The following is a 16582-nucleotide window of genomic DNA, read 5'->3' on the forward strand; positions in this document are numbered from 1 at the left end:
CTGAGGGAAATACTTACATTACTTTGCAGCATCACCCTTTCCTCTTCAAGGGAAAACCAACGCATGCTCAATAGGTAGCAAGGACTAAGGATATGTTTCTCGTTTACGGAGGTGACAAAGAGCTCGTCGTAAATGGTTACGTCGATGCAAGCTTTGACACTAATCCGGATGACTCTAAGTCACAAACCGGATACGTATTTATATTGAATGGTGGAGCTGTCAGTTGGTGCAGTTCTAAGCAAAGTGTCATGGGGGGATCTACGTGTGAAGTGGAGTACATAGCTACTTCGGAAGCAGCAAATGAAGGAGTCTGGATGAAGGAGTTCATATCCGATCTAGGTGTCATACCTAGTGCATCGGGTCCAATGAAAATCTTTTGTGACAATACTGGTGAATTGACTTTGCAAAGGAATCCAGATTTCACAAGAGAACCAAGCACATCAAGAGACGCTTCAATTCCATCCGCGATAAAGTCAAGGAGGGAGACATAGAGATTTGAAATATACATACGGATCTAAATGTTGCAGACCCGTTGACGAAGCCTCTCTCACGAGTAAAACATGATCAGCACCAAGACTACATGGGTGTTAGAATCATCACTATGTAATCTTGATTATTGACTCTAGTGCAAGTGGGAGACTGAAGGAAATATGCCCTAGAGGCAATAATAAAGTTCTTATTTATATTTCCTTACATCATGATAAATGTTTATTATTCATGCTATAATTGTATTAACCGGAAACTTAGTACAAGTGTGAATACATAGACAAAGAAAGTGTCACTAGTATGCTTCTACTTCACTAGCTCATTAATCAAAGATGGTTAAGTTTCCTAGCCATAGACATGATTTGTCATTTGATGAACGGGATCACATCATTAGAGAATGATGGCACTGACCAGACCCATCCGTTAGCTTAGCACTATGATCGTTTAGTTTGTTGCTATTGCGTTCTTCATGACTTATACATGTTCCTATGACTATGAGATTATGCAACTCCCGAATACCGGAAGAACACTTAGTGTGCTATCAAACGTCACAACGTAACTGGGTGATTATAAAGATGCTCTACAGGTGTCTCCGATGGTGTTTGTTGAGTTGGCATAGATCGAGATTAGGATTTGTCACTCCAATTGTCGAAGAGGTAGCTCTGGGCCCTCTCGGTAATGCACATCACTATAAGCCTTGCAAGCAATGTGACTAATGCGTTAGTTGTGGGATAATGCATTATGGAACGAGTAAAGAGACTTGCCGGTAACGAGATTGAACTAGGTATAGTGATACCGACGATCGAATCTCGGGCAAGGAACATACCGATGACAAAGGGAACAACGTATGTTGTTATGCGGTTTGACCGATAAAGATATTCATAGAATATGTGGGATGCAATATGAGCATCCAGGTTCCGCTATTGGTTATTCACCGGAGATAAGTCTCGGTCATGTCTACATAGTTCTCGAACCAGTAGGGTCCGCACGCTTAATGTTCGATGACGATCGGCATTATGAGTTTATGTGTTTTGATGTACCGAAGTAGTTCGCAGTCCCGGATGAGATCACGGACATGCCGAGGAGTCTTGTTGAGGATGTAGACCTTAGAGTCACCCGCCAGGAGGGGCCGGGTTACTCGTAATGGTCATCGCCCAAAGCCCGGCGCCAAGCAAGAAGACGGTGGGCCAAAGATGGGCTTAAGACCCGGATATGGCTTAAGGCCCATAGTAACAATCATCATTATGGTAGAACTTGTAGTGTAAGGAAAGAATAGTTGAGAGTCCGAGCCGGACACTCTTAGGAGCCGGCCAGGACTCTGAGAGCTGCTGGGCGTCAGCTTCCCTATATAAAGGGACGACCCGGCAGCGGTTTAGGGACAAGAAAGATCTGATCGAGAGCCAGGCATAGCAGTTAAGCTCCCTGGTCATCGAAACCCTAATCAATACCACCTCAACTGGACGTAGGCTTTTACCTTCACCGTAAGGAGCCGAACCAGTATAAGCCCTCGTGTTCCTTGTCCCGTTAACCCCTTCAAGCTTCCTAGCGGCGATGGCTCCACGACTAAGTCCTAGCTTGAGGACATCTGCCGTGACAATTCCACGACAGTTGGCGCCCACCGTGGGGCCAGCGCACGGGGGATTTGAGTTCTTGAAGGGCAGCTTCGAAGGGCTCAAGGGATACGCTGTGGGCCAGATGACCAAGAGTCGTCGCGGCAAGCTCTACATCGACGATGCAAACTGGGGCCCCGACGCCGGCTCAATTGAGTATGGGTACCAGGTCCCCTTCGGGGGAATTCATGTTTTCATTGGCAAGATTGGTGAGCCGGGCCTTGAGCCGGATCTCTGCGCCGATCCCATCAAGACGGCTCAGCGTGCACGACCCGCCCGGGCCCTGCCTGCCTTAAAACATGCTTTTGTGGGATGTATCCATGGAGGGCTCTCTGATAGATCTAGATCTGGTGATGAGACGGCCGCCGGCTCTGACAGCGAGTCGTCCACCGATGAGTCAAACTCGTTGTATCAACTTCAAGATGGCAGGCTCATGGGTTGTTCTGATGGTGACAGTATTCCGGACCCGTTTGAGCCGCCAAGCCGGGTTGGAATCTTCATGGCCGGCGGGCAGCCTGTTCAGAAACCTGCGGCTGGAGCGGGAAACCCGGTGCCCTCGCCGGCTCAGGTGCTGATGGATCTCACGGACAAGATGACGGCCCTGTTGACCGCCGCAGTTGACCCGGCGGATCAAGCTCAGCATGATGCGGAGGTGGCGCAGTTAAAGTTGGATCTAGTGAAAGCTAAGGAGGATCTGGCAGCGGAAGGGATCAGGATGGCTGCAGAGAGGGCGGCTCTCGACGCCCAGACTTAGTTGATTCAGGCACAGTCCTTCCGGCTCACGATGGATCAGAACGCGTCCAATGAGGTCATGGGAAGGAGGCATCAAAAAGCCCAATCTCGACTCCCTCCGGTTTACGATCCTCGAAACCTCTTCAACACGCCAGGTGCAGGGTCTAGTAACCCGCCAGGGATCATAGTGCCCAGGTCTGGGACCCCTGTTCAGCCACAAGTGATGGGGCCTCCCCGGGTGAACCCTGCCCCGCCTCAGTATGTGCCAATACCACCGGGTCATTATGCTAACCCGCTGGAGAACATGGTAGCCGCAGCAGCGCGGCTGGCGGCCCTCCCAATTGACGGCGACTCTCCGACGGCTATTGAAACCCGCCGGGTCAGGGAACTCCTTCAGACAGCACTAGCGCAGCAAGAGGCATACTCTTACGGCCGGGACAGGATCCACTCAACCCCTCGTCCAGGCCGGAGCCCGAGTTACAGCAGACACATGGTCTCAGCGACTGGCTCAAGTAATGTCCGACGCCATGACCCGCCCCCTGGCCATGGCCCGACTCATAATGCAGCCTTTCACGCAGCAGACCAAGACAGAGCACGGCAAGAGGCGGAGCAGGTGCCTCAGTTGACGGCTTACCAGACTCCCCCGGCTTATCCGACGGCTTCCGTCGACGTGGGTATCCCTACCAGGACTGGGTGTGTCCCGTGCTTGGTGCCGGCTCTCCGCAATGAGCGTCTACCCAAGGACTTCAAAGGCCCTAGGAAGGTGCCTAATTACACAGCTGACTTACAACCCGCAGCCTGGATCAAGAGTTACGAGATGGCCATGGAACTGCTGGAAGTCAGTGAAGCAGCAATGGCCAAGTACTTCACCATGATGTTAGATGGGACTGCCCGCACTTGGTTGAAGGGGCTACCACCGAATTCCATCGGGTCTTGGGCTGAGCTGAAAGCCCAGTTCATCCAAAACTTCAAGGATACCTGTAGGCAGTCTATGTCAATTGTGGATTTGACTAACTGTAAACAGCAGGAGGGTGAGTCTACGACACATTGGGTTCGCCGGGTTAAGGAAATAATACATTCATCTGATAAGATGGATGCCGGCTCTGCGGTCTTAATGTTGGAACAGAATTGTCGCTTCGTGCCCCGGAAGATGAAACTCGGGCGGCTTAAGCGCGACTGCAATGATATGGGTACACTGATGGCGGCTCTCGTTAAGTACGCCGATTCTGATGGTACCAAGGACCCCGCTTCAGATGATGAAAGGACAGGGAAGGGAAAGAAGAACGGCAATGGCAAGGGTCATCAGCATAACCCGGGGAACCAAGGAGGTGGCAAGCGCAAAGCCGATGGCAGCCTAGAGTTCGTAGCCAATGCCAGCTCACAGGGAAACAGCCAGAGACGCAAGGGGAGGCCCCCTCCCCGAGGCGGCGGGTCAGGACCGACGCTGGAGCAACTGTTGAATGAGCCTTGTCCAAGGCATGGCTCTAGAGAGAAGCCAGCAACTCATCTATGGAAGGATTGTGCAATCATGAAGGCCTTTAAGAATTCCAACGCCTTTAACGGCAATAATGGCCCGGGCGGTGGCTCAGGCGCTGGCGGCTTTCATGGCCCGGGCGGCGGCTCAAATTCTAATCCTCAGAACGGTCAAGGGGGCTTTAATCAGCAGTCTGGCCAAGGTCATCAACAGTAGCAGGGGGGTTATCAGACCAATCCAAAGCAGCTTAGCGGTGGACAGTATCATGTGTTTACCACCAGTCTGTGTAAGCGGGATCAGAAGCTTCATAAGAGGGCTGTGAATGCTGTTGAGCCGGCAGTTCCACGCTACTTACGGTGGTCTGAGCAGCCTATAGTGTGGAGTAGGGAGGATCACCCTCCCCGGGTGGATAATCCGGGTCACTTGGCCTTGGTGGTGGCTCCTCAGGTGGGAGGATATAAGTTCACTAAGGTGCTCATGGATGGAGGCAGCAGCATCAACATCCTTTATTATGAGACTTTCCGCCGTATGGGGTTGATTGATAAGAACCTCAGCCAGTCAAACACCATTTTCCACGGTGTGGTACCTGGTAAGTCGGCTTACCCAGTCGGCAAGATCGAGTTGGAAGTGGCCTTTGGAGACGAGCACAATTACAGGGTGGAGAAATTGACCTCTGAGGTGGTCAAGGTAAGAAGTCCGTACCATGCTATATTTTGGCGGCCGGCTTACGCCAAGTTCATGGCACGACCGTGTTATGTGTATTTACAGCTCAAGATGCCGGTCATAATGGGACCATTATGGTTCACGGCAGCCGGAAGGTAGCCTTGGAGTGTGAGGAAGGCGATGCGGCTTATGCAGAATCTGTTTGCGCAACGGAAGAGTTGAAGTTTTACAAGGACAATGTTGACCCGACAGATATGACCTCTCTGAAAAAGCCGACTACGGAGCATGAGCCGACAATGAAATTTAAGTCGGCTGATGAGACTAAACTTGTTGATTTCGTTCCAGGTGATTCGTCTCAGCAGTTTAGCATCAGTGCCAATCTGGATCCAAAATAGGAAAGCGCGCTCATCGAGTTCATCCGTGAGAATAGGGACATTTTTGCATGGAAGCCTTCGGACATGCCAGGTGTACCTAGAGAACTCGCTGAGCACACTCTCAATGTTGATCCAAAATTTAAGCTGGTCAGGCAATTCCTTCGGCGGTTTAATGAAGAGAGGTGGAAAGCCATTGGTGAAGAGGTGGCCCGGCTCTTGGCGGCCGGGTTTATCGTTGAAGTCTTTCACCCAGAGTGGTTAGCTAACCCGGTGCTCGTTCTCAATAAGAACGGCACCTGGCGGATGTGTGTGGACTACACGGACTCGTAATGATCATCGCCCGAAGCCCGGCGCCAAGCAAGAAGATGGTGGGCCAAAGATGGGCTTAAGACCCGGATATGGCTTAAGGCCCGTAGTAACAATCATCATTATGGTAGAACTTGTAGTGTAAGGAAAGAATAGTTGAGAGTCCGAGCCGGACACTCTTATGAGCCGGTCGGGACTCTGAGAGCTGCTGGGCGTCAGCTTCCCTATATAAAGGGACGACCCGGCAGCGGTTTAGGGACAAGAAAGATCTGATCAAGAGCCAGGCACAACAGTTAAGCTCCCTAGTCATCGAAACCCTAATCAATACCACCTCAACTGGACGTAGGCTTTTACCTTCACCATAAGGGGCCGAACCAGTATAAGCCCTCGTGTTCCTTGTCCCGTTAACCCCTTCAAGCTTCCTAGCGGCGATGGCTCCACGACTAAGTCCTAGCTTGAGGACATCTGCCGTGACAATTCCATGAAGGGGATTTTGGCCATCACGCCGGCTCAAAGTCCCTTGTGGCCAAGGCTTTTCGTCATGGTTTTTATTGGCTGACGGCTCATGCTGATGCGGAGGACTTGGTCAGTAAATGTGATGGTTGCCAAAGGTTCTCGCGACGGGCTCATGTGCCGGCTCAAGAGCTGAGGATGATCCCAATTACTTGGCCCTTTGCGGTCTGGGGGCTTGATATGGTTGGGCCTTTTAAAAGGTCCAAGGATAAGAAGACTCACCTCTTGGTGGCAGTTGACAAGTTTACCAAGTGGGTTGAAGCAGAGCCAGTTAGCAAGTGTGATGCAGCCACGGCAGTTCAGTTTATGAAAAGGGTGATCTTTCGCTTTGGCTTTCCACACAGCATTATAACTGACAATGGTACCAATTTATCTAAAGGCGCCATGGAGGAGTTTTGTCAATGAGAGCATATTAGACTTGATGTTTCATCAGTGGCTCACCCTCAATCCAATGGTCAAGCTGAGAGGGCTAATCAGGAGATTCTGAAAGTTATCAAACCCCGGCTTCTGGTCCCTTTACAACGGACGCCGGGTTGTTGGGTGGAGGAGTTACCCTCCGTGTTGTGGAGCATCAACACTACTCCTAACAGGTCTACAGGTTTCACGCCTTTCTTCATGGTTTATGGAGCGGAAGCAGTCCTCCCCAGTGACATTCGTCATGACTCGCCTCGAGTGGCGGCTTATGTTGAGGTGGATAATTAACAGGCGCGCCAAGATGCTCTTGACTTGTTGGACGAGCAGCGTGATGTGGCAGCAGCTCGCTCAACGATTTACCAACAGGACCTGCGCCGTTTTCATAGTCGCCGGGTTAAATCCTGGGTCTTCCAGGAAGGCGATCTGGTGCTCCGGCTCATCCAAGATCAAACAGATGCGCACAAGCTATCCCCGCCTTGGGAAGGGCCCTTTGTGGTCAGCAAGAATTTGCACAACGAGTCATATTACCTCATTGACGTTCAAAGATTCACGTAAGTCAGAGGAAGAGACCCGTCGGCCGTGGAACATAGCTCAGCTTCGGCCTTATTACACTTGAGCCACCGACTCTCATAATGTACATATTTCCCTAAGCCATGTATATATTATGATAAGCAATAAAGCAGGACCTCTGTCCTTTTTTCTCCTCCAAAGATAAACGTGTTGTTTTCATTACAAGATCATATGATAATTTGAAGGAGGGTCCGGCTTACGGTCGTATTCGAATCTAGCCATATACAATATAGTCACTTGGGGGCTTCCTGTTCAAACATAGGTCGTATTCGAACCAAAGAGAACATAGCTGTCGATGCCCATTTGATTGGCAAAGTGTCGAGCTCATTGGGGAGTTTTCTTTGATCATATTTGAATCATAGTTTAACCCCTTTGGGAACCGACGTGGATCGTATCCGAATCAGCGTCGCTAAACAATTCTTAAGTCATTTGGGGGCTTCCTATTCAAACATAGGTCGTATTCGAACCAAAGAGAACATAGCTGTCGGTACCCTCTTGATTGGCATCGCCACACCCACTGGGGGCTATATGATCGTATTCGAATCTTAGCATAACCCCTTTGGGACGGGTCTCTGGTCGTATTCGAACCGGAAGCCTCTAAGTTATTCTGATTTATAGCAAGTTCTTCTGATTATTTCAGGTGTGCACGGCGGGTCTCACTTTGCCGGCTTAACATTGATTTACAGTGCTAGTCTAATACAACTGGCGTCATTAAGACTGGTAAACCGGAATTGAGGTACCAACCTTATTGCCCGGGTTATCTAAGCCGGAAGTGTGCTTGCGGGCTGGTAAGGGTGTTGTTACGGTTATATCAAGGACATAATTGAGGACCAGTCTTTGGTGAATCATATTCCGGGTTATATGCATAAAACTATGGTTCTCCGTGCGGTAAGCCGCCTCGAGACTTGTGATTTGTCTTTCTATGCAGGATAGTTAAAGACGACTATTTAAGCTTAAGGAACATGACTGATCAACTATAACCCGGAGACATATAAGGAAGCAACTTCAATGGAATTCAGCATTCAACGCGTGCACGATGACACGGCAAAGTTGAAGTGTTGATCCTATTCTATTACAAGACTCATCGAGTCCAAAAGGGTGAAGCATTGTTTAAATAAGCCGCCTACAGAGTTAAGATGCCTGCTGGGTTGAAGCTTCCGGCTCGTCCCTCTCCGCTCCTCCGGCTATTCCCAAGACTTGGAAAGTTGACGACTTCCAGTCAATGCCGCTCAGAGCTTCAAATTGAGCTTCCTCGTCAATTAACCCGGCCGGGTCAACTTCCGGGGCAAATGTGTGCTTACGAGTCGGCGGGATTAAGTTGATGGCTTCGTAACGCGGAGTGGGGATCCTCTGATTTTCTGCATCATAACCCGGCTGGTACTTCGTTAGATCCGTGTCATTTCCAATGAGGGTGGCCACTGGACGCACGATCTTCACGCAGGCGGCAAAATCCTTTTGGTCGAACGGCGTGCCGTCTTCTTTCAAGCTGGGATAGCCGAGGGCAATGTCCGCCGGGTCTAGTTCTGGAAGGAACGCCTTGGCCCGGCTCATAGCAGCTATGGCTCCGGCTCTTGCAGAAGCTCGCCGCAGCTCTTGGACCCGCTGAGGAAGGACGGCAAGCCGGCGAAGAACTTCTGCCAGGTGAGTCGGCACCTCATTGGATAGGGCCACCACGGCCAAGGCGCGCTGTGACCCGGTGTAGAGTTGCTCCACCAGGGTGTACACGGCCTTCAACTTGGTGACCACGCTTTGGTTGAGGTTGGCGCTTCTGGGACCTGTGTAACAGAGTAAGATAAGCCGCCGGCAATGATGGGTTATGAGAAATAAAAATTTTAAACTGCACGAAAGCCGGTGGAATGACTTACCGAAGATTGCGGCAACCATCTGGGACACTTGGCGCTTTAAGCCGGAGAGTTCGGCGTTTTTCTCTGTCAAAGCCTTCTCCGCCTGTTCAGCCCGGTTCACCAGAGTAGCCTTTTCTTCGGCCCAAGCCTTCCGTTCAGCGTCAAACTCCGTCTTCAGCTTTTCTCGCGCAGCGATACTGGACACAAATTTGGCATTTGCTTTCCGGGTCTCAGTTTCTTGCGTCTTCAGATGGGTCTTGAGATCGGAGATGTCACCTTCAAACTTCTTTCCAGCAGCCTGCATAATTTCCGGGTCATAAGATGGACAGTTACTATGCAATTTTAAAAGTCCCAAGCACTTTCCAAGCAAAGACACTTGGCACTTGGGGGCTAATGCATATCGACCATTTCTATTTACAAATTCCCTGGTCAAACGAGTAAACCGGAACTTAAGTCTACAACATATTCTACCATGCGTAGTAGACTTGGGGGCTAGAGTATGGTAAGAACAATAAGATAACTGTGCAGTAAGTAAGAAGACAGAAGAGTGATACCTCAGACTTCTGCTGAATCTGGTTCACCATGGCAATCTCAAGGTCCCGGCTCTTGTGCACCTGGATGATATAGCCGGAGATGATCTCTGCGATGCTCAAATTGGCATAGTCGGTGAGGTCCAGATTGGCCCGGTGGCGCCCTAACAACTCCTCCTTAGCGGAACACTTGGCCAGCGCAGTGGGTCTCCCCGGCTCAACAAATTCCGTCCGGGTGATCACCACATCCGGGTCATCTGCTGGTTGAGCCGAGCTGGAGGCCTCCGGGTTAGCAGAAGCTTCTGCTATTGGCTTGTCGGTTGGAGCAGTAGCTTCAGGCGCAGAGGCAGCTGGCGGGTCTTGAGCGGCTACCTCCGGTTCAGGCAAGTCCGGCTCTTCGACCGGCTTGTTCCTCTTCGCCCTTTTGCTGAGTTTTGCCTGGGCACTGAAAAGACAAAAAGGTTAAGCACAAAAGTGTAAGTAAAGACAAGTACAACATGAGATGATCATCATTACCTGGGCACGGTCTTGAAAGCCGGCAGGTTCGACTGCGTAGAGTCACCGGAAGAGGGGGAAGTTTCCTGATAATTTGAGTCAGAAGAGTTGAGTGGTTGACGTATAACACCCGCCAAAGGATGAAAAGGGTACAAGTTTGAGATCACCTCGGTCCGGCGCTTCCTTGACGCATCAGGTAAGCCGGAAGAGAGGTCGGCGTCCTTGTTGGTCCGGGTGTGCCGCCAGCTCTCATGAATCTGTTGCTTCAAAAGAAATAGAGGATCTTGATAAGCTAAAGGATGTGAAAATCTTACTTTCCGGGTTACCCTTCAGACTTTCAGCCTTGGCAAGGGCTCCGAGTCGGAGGAAAGTGTCATTACCTCGTCAACCACCGGGTTACTGGCTCCGGTGTCATCCTGTTGATGAACAAGTATTGATAAGGCGGACAGAAATAAGCAACAAATACAACAAAAGCTTACATGTTCAGGGGTTACCTCTGACTCGGAGTTGTCGCTCAGTTGCAGCAGCTCTGAAGCAGTAGGCCTACTTCCCTTCTTGCGGGGAACGGCTCTCTTGGCGGCTTTCTTGGCCTTCCTGGCCTTCTTGGCCGCCTATGGTCATATCTGACCTTCCAGAATTTGTCATCAGCCTGAAAAATACAATGATGATTTCTTAGAGATTCAGATGACGGTTATCTACAGAAGAAGATAAGATGTTCAGATCAGCGGCTTACCGCTGGGGCTGGGTTGGTCTTGCGGTCTGCCAAGCTCTCGTTCAAGAGAGCCTTGGTCATGTCCTCGGCAACATCTTCAGGAAGATCGTTGTGGCTGTGTCGCAGGGGGTCATCCTTCCGGCCTGTGTACTCACACATTAAGCCGGGGCGGCGGCTCAAGGGGATCACCCGCCACGAGATCCAGACCCGGACCAGATCGATTCCATTGAGACCATTGCCCAGGAGAGCCTTGATCTTGTTAATAGTGGGGAGGAGAGGTTGGCGCTCCGCTTGAGTCAGCTTGTCTGACAGAGGGTGTGTTGGTTCCAGACGCGAGGGGCGAAAGCCGGGCAGCGGACTCTCGTCAGCCGGTGACGTGTCTTGGCAATAGAACCACGTCAAGTTCCAGTCTTTGGGGTGGCTTGGCGGCTCTGCGTAAGGGAAAAGGCAGTCCCTCCGCCGCTGAATGGAGATGCCACCAAGTTCCAAGCTTGGCCCATTGGCGCACTCGTTCTGACGGTTCAGGTAGAAGAGCTCTCTGAAGAGCAGCAGGCTGGGTTCCTCTCCAAGGTAGACCTCGCAGAACACTTGGAAATTGCATATGTTGGACACTGAGTTGGGTCCTATATCTTGTGGCTGTAGGTCAAAGAAATTCAGTACATCCCTGAAGAACTTTGAGCCGGGCGGTGCGAAGCCCCGGCTCATGTGATCCGCAAAAATCACTACCTCCCCGTCCTTTGACTGTGGTCTCTCCTCTGACGGGTTAGGGGCACGGTAGGACATGACGTCCTTTTTGGGCAGGTAACCTGACTTCATGAAATCCGTTAAGGTCTCGTCGGTGACGTTGGACCTCATCCAGTTGCAAGTGATGGGTGCTTTAGGAGCTTTGGGAGGCATGGTGAAAGTCGGGAGCCTATGATAAAAGGAAACATGCCCAGTTTAATTATAAGCCGGAGGAAATTTACAGTTCAGTGTTAAAGTGGCGGCTTATGGAGGGGCCTAATGATATATATCTACGTACATCGGGTTATATAAGCCGCTGAAAAGGTGTTAAGAGTAATTCAACTCGTCTACAGCCTTGTTGTAAGTGAGCCGGAAAATTTTACGGCGTGTGGCTTCCTTTGAGCCGGAAGATCCTACGGCGCGTGGTTTCTTTAAACCGGAAATGTAAACTGCCATGACTCAACGAGTGCAGTTTTTTACTAAGTGTGGTGAAATCAGGTTTCACACATTGCAGTAAATAATTTGGATCAAATGGTCGGCTGAAAAAGAAAATTTCTAGACCTAAAAACAGACGCGAGGGAAGTTCTTGGGCTCGAACGGGGCCTTTATGCAGTCAAAAGAGATCTACTTGCATTTGAAATGGGTGCCAAACAGCTACCGCTGTAGGTCTATACAGGTCTAAGATCAAGAAGGGCAGTAAAAATAAAAACTACCAACAGCTCGTGGGCGACGGTGAAGAACTCGGACGAACAGGACGAACCCTACTCCAGATCTATTCTACGGGGCAGCCAGGACATACAGGTGCTGGTGAGTCGCGGAGGTCGCCGCCGTTTTCTCTGGACACAACAGGTTGATGCAGCGGCCGGAGTTGGTGAGGAGGAGGAGACCCGCGGCGGTGACAGCAACAGAGCCCGAGCGGAGGAACAGTGGCGCGAGGAGGAAGACGGGCGGCTGAAGACCCGAGGGTCGGACTATTTATAAGGGCGAGCTCATAAGTGGGCGCGAGAAACGAGGAGGTCACGGCGCGGTTATCTCGCCCGAGAGGCGCCTCGATTTTCAGGACGGCAGTAAAGATAAGATCCGTTGCAGATCTGGTGGAGTAAAAAATGGACTTAATGGAAGATGACGTCACGGCGGATTACCCGGAATCCAGAGGATGACGTCACGCTGGGTTATGGCCTTCATGCAATTGTAAGCTGGAGAACTTCTGTCGAAGGAATTCAATATTGACATGAGCCGGCTCAAATCAATCTAGGGCCTAATGTTGAGGATGTAGACCTTAGAGTCACCCGCCAGGAGGGGCCGGGTTACTCGTAATGGTCATCGCCCGAAGCCCGGCGCCAAGCAAGAAGACGGTGGGCCAAAGATGGGCTTAAGACCCGGATATGGCTTAAGGCCCGTAGTAACAATCATCATTATGGTAGAACTTGTAGTGTAAGGAAAGAATAGTTGAGAGTCCGAGCCGGACACTCTTATGAGCCGGCCGAGACTCTGAGAGCTGCTGGGCGTCAGCTTCCCTATATAAAGGGACGACCCGGCAGCGGTTTAGGGACAAGAAAGATCTGATTGAGAGCCAAGCATAGCAGTTAAGCTCCCTGGTCATCGAAACCCTAATCAATACCACCTCAACTGGACGTAGGCTTTTACCTTCACCGTAAGGGGCCGAACCAGTATAAGCCCTCGTGTTCCTTGTCCCGTTAACCCCTTCAAGCTTCCTAGCGGCGATGGCTCCACGACTAAGTCCTAGCTTGAGGACATCTGCCTTGACAATTCCACGACAAGTCTCTTAATGGTCGAGACATGAAGATTTATATATTGGAAGGTTATATTCGGACACCGGAATAGTTCCGAGGTGTATCGGGTATTTTCCGGAATACCGGGGGGTTATCGGAACCCCCCGGGGGGTTATTGGGCCTCATGGGCCTAGTAGTGGAAGAGAGGAGGCAACAGCCAGGGAGGCACGCGCCCCCAAAGCCGAAACCGAATTGGACGAGGGGTTGGGGGGGCGCCCCCCCTTTCCTTTCTCTCCTCCTCCTCTTCCCCCCTTCTCCTATTAGGAATAGAAAGGGGGGAATCCTCCTTGGAGTAGGACTCCCCCCTTGGCGCGCCTCCTCTTGTCCGACCTCCTCCTCCCTCCCTCCTTTATATACGTGGGAGGGAGGTACCCCAAAGGCACACCAAAGTTTCTCTTAGCCGTGTGCGGTGCCCCCCTCCACAGAAACACACCTCGGTCATATCCTCATAGTGCTTAGGCTAAGCCCTGCGCCGGTAACTTCATCATCACCATCATTGCACCGTCGTGCTGACGAAACTCTCCCTCGGCCTCAGCTAGATCAAGAGTCCGGGGGACGTCATCGAGTTGTACGTGTGCAGATCACGGAGGTGCCGTGCGTTCGGTACTTGATCGGTTGGATCGCGAAGACGTTCGACTACATCAACCGCATTACTAAACGCTTCCACTTTCGGTCTACGAGGGTACGTGGACACACTCTCCCCGCTCGTTGCTGTGCTTCTCCTAGATAGATCTTGCATGATCGTAGGATTTTTTTGAAATACTATGTTCCCCAACTAGGAAGTGGGTCATCAAGAACATTTTCTAACCTAGATTTGGCACCCCGGCTCAGAGCTACCAGTTTACCTTGCATTGCCAACCCAGAGATCATGTCTTCTGGCAATACACAACATCTTGGTACAGAAAATCAGCGCTTTATTGAAACTAGCGGAAGCATAGTGCGATATTACATCAAGTAGTGAGGCCCAGCGGCTGAACAATATGTACATTATTTAGTTAACATAGAGGGGCCTCGAGCACGACATCTACATGGTAGCGGAACAACGACGTAGCGGGACTCCATGGCACAGGGACACCTATGTGGACACGATCTAGACACTGTAGCACTCCGATCCAGTTAGACTTTCCTGAAATCTGGCATAACATGCCAGGTCAGTACATTAAATGTACTTGCAAGCTCACAACAAGCATAACCATAATGACAAACAATATCATGACATTTAATCAAGTTAAATGCAAATAGCAACATGCTACTCATGCAGTGAAACCAAACTTGTGTATTGAGTCACTCGGACTCTCTCTTACCAACAGGTTGAAGGAAATTTGCCCTAGAGGCAATAATAAAGTTGTTATTTATATTTCCTTATATCATGATAAATGTTTATTATTCATGCTAGAATTGTATTAACCGGAAAATTAGTACATGTGTTAATACATAGACAAACAGAGTGTCACTAGTATGCCTCTAACTAGACTAGCTCGTTGAATCAAAGATGGTTAAGTTTCCTAGCCATAGACATGAGTTGTCATTTGATGAACGGGATCACATCATTAGAGAATGATGTGATTGACTTGACCCATTCTTTTAGCTTAGCACTTGATCGTTTAGTATATTGCTATTGCTTTCTTCATGACTTATACATGTTCTTATGACTATGAGATTATGCAACTCCCGAATACCGGAGGAACACTTTGTGTGCTACCAAATGTCACAATGTAACTGGGTGATTATAAAGGTGCCCTACGGGTGTCTCCGATGGTGTTTGTTGAGCTGGCATAGATCGAGATTAGGATTTGTCACTCCGATTGTCGGAGAGGTATCTCTGGGCCCTCTCGGTAATGCACATGACTATAAGCCTTGCAAGCAATGTGACTAGTGAGTTAGTTGCGGGATGATGCATTACGGAACAAGTAAAGAGACTTGCCGGTAACGAGATTGAACTAGGTATAGTGATACCGATGATCGCATCTCGGGCAAGTAACATACCGATGACAAAGGGAACAACGTATGTTGTTGTGCGGTTTGACCGATAAAGATCTTCGTAGAATATGTAGGAACCAATATGAGCATCCAGGTTTCGCTATTGGTTATTGACCGGAGATGAGTCTCGGTCATGTCTACATAGTTCTTGAACCAGTAGGGTCCGCACGCTTAACGTTCTCTGACGATCGGTATTATGAGTTTATGTGTTTTGATGTAATGAAGGTTGTTCAGAGTCCTGGATGTGATCACAGACATGACGAGGAGTCTCGAAATGGTCGAGACATAGAGATCGATATATTGGATGACTATGTTTGGACATCGGAAAGGTTTCGAGAGAGTTCGGGCATTTACCGGAGCACCCGGGGGTTACCGGAACCCCACGGGGAGTCAAATGGTCCTTAATGGGCCATAGTGGAAAGGAGGAGGAAGCGGCCAAGGTGGGGGCGCTCCCCCAAGCCCAATCCGAATTGGGAAGGGGGTCGGCCCCCCTTTCCTTCTCTCCTTCTCCCTCTTCCATCCCTCTCCTACTCCAACTAGGGAAGGGGGAATCGTACTCCCACCGGGAGTAGGACTCCCCCTTGGGCGCGCCTAGGAGGCCGGCCCTCTCCCCCTCCTCCACTCCTTTATATACGGGGGAGGGGGGGCACCCCATAGACACACAAGTTGATCATTGATCTCTTAGTCGTGTGCGGTGCCCCCTCCACCATAATCCACCTCGATCATATCGTTGTAGTGCTTAGGCAAAGCCCTATGCTGGTAGCTTCATCATCACCGTCATCACACCATCATGCTGACGAAGCTCTCCCTCGACACTCAGCTGGAACGAGAGTTCGTGGGATGTCACCGAGCCAAACGTGTGCAGATTACGGAGGTGACGTACTTTCGGTACTAGGATCGGTCGGATCTTGAAGACGTACGACTACATCAACCGCATTGTCGTAACGCTTCCGCTTACGGTCTACGAGGGTACGTTGACTACACTCTCCCCTCTCATTACTATGCATCACCATGATCTTGCGTGTGCGTAGGAAATTTTAGAAATTACTGCGTTCCCCAACAGTGGCATCCGAGCCAGGTTTATGCGTAGATGTTATATGCACGAGTAGAACACAAGTGAGTTGTGGGCGATAATAGTCATACTGCTTACCAGCATGTCATACTTTGATTCGGCGGTATTTGTAACACCCCGCATGTAACTTGCCATATTTGTAACTCCGACTCTTGCCATTTTCGGCTATGTGTTATGATTTTCCCTCCGTTGTCGGGTTTTGTCTTTCGTTTTGTATTTTGTCATGTCATGCATTTTCATATCATGTCATCATGCGCATTGCATTCGCATACGTGTTCGTCTCATGCATCC

Source organism: Aegilops tauschii, chromosome 1, assembly GCF_002575655.3.
Source record: "Aegilops tauschii subsp. strangulata cultivar AL8/78 chromosome 1, Aet v6.0, whole genome shotgun sequence".
In the NCBI taxonomy this organism is placed as follows: domain Eukaryota; kingdom Viridiplantae; phylum Streptophyta; class Magnoliopsida; order Poales; family Poaceae; genus Aegilops; species Aegilops tauschii.